At 41.1% G+C, this 645-nt stretch overlaps 1 protein-coding gene across 1 annotated transcript in view; it reads right to left on the bottom strand.

Moving 5' to 3' along the window:
- LOC106878991 (histone deacetylase 2) overlaps positions 1-645 on the bottom strand; it is a 219,318-nt gene that overhangs the window by 119,679 nt on the left and 98,994 nt on the right. The window lies entirely within an intron of this gene.

Raw genomic sequence — 645 nt, 5'->3', positions numbered from 1 at the left:
AAATGATGGATGCATATGACAATACACCCCTTGACTCACTCACACTCTGTATCTTGCAAATACACACATACATAAATATATACAAACATATTTACAAAGACACACGTGTGTATGCGCGCGTGCGCGTGTGTGCTGCGTGTGTGTGTGAGAGAGAGAGAGAGAGACAGACAGGCAGACAGAGACAGACAGACAGATAGACAGACAGAGACAGAAACGGAGAGAGAGAGAGATATAGCCAGTGAAGGGGTCTGTCGACAATTATACGTACATACATAAATAGTCATACATTTCTTGTACGTATGTGTGAGTGTGTGTGTGAGAGAGAGAGTCACTGAAACATCTCTCTTTCTGTCTGTCTGTCTGTCTCTGTCTCTCTCATACACACACGTGCAGATATACACACAGAAAAGATGTATGCATATGCATTTATGTATGTACGTAGACATCACAACACACCCCTTCACTCACACACATACAGAAACATACATGTGAATGTGTGATTCACTACGAATACATAGAGCTGAACACGGCGTGCCAATAAAAAAAAAAATAATAGAAAATTTATTTACGGAAATTAACGAAGTGTACGAGTTCGGAACGAAATCAAACCTGGAGTGTGTGAATGAGAGAGAGAGAGAGAGAGAG

The sequence above is a fragment of the Octopus bimaculoides genome, chromosome 28, assembly GCF_001194135.2.
Source record: "Octopus bimaculoides isolate UCB-OBI-ISO-001 chromosome 28, ASM119413v2, whole genome shotgun sequence".
In the NCBI taxonomy this organism is placed as follows: domain Eukaryota; kingdom Metazoa; phylum Mollusca; class Cephalopoda; order Octopoda; family Octopodidae; genus Octopus; species Octopus bimaculoides.
Note: the sequence above shows the minus strand (reverse complement) of the source record. Positions and strands in the feature narration are given on the sequence as shown.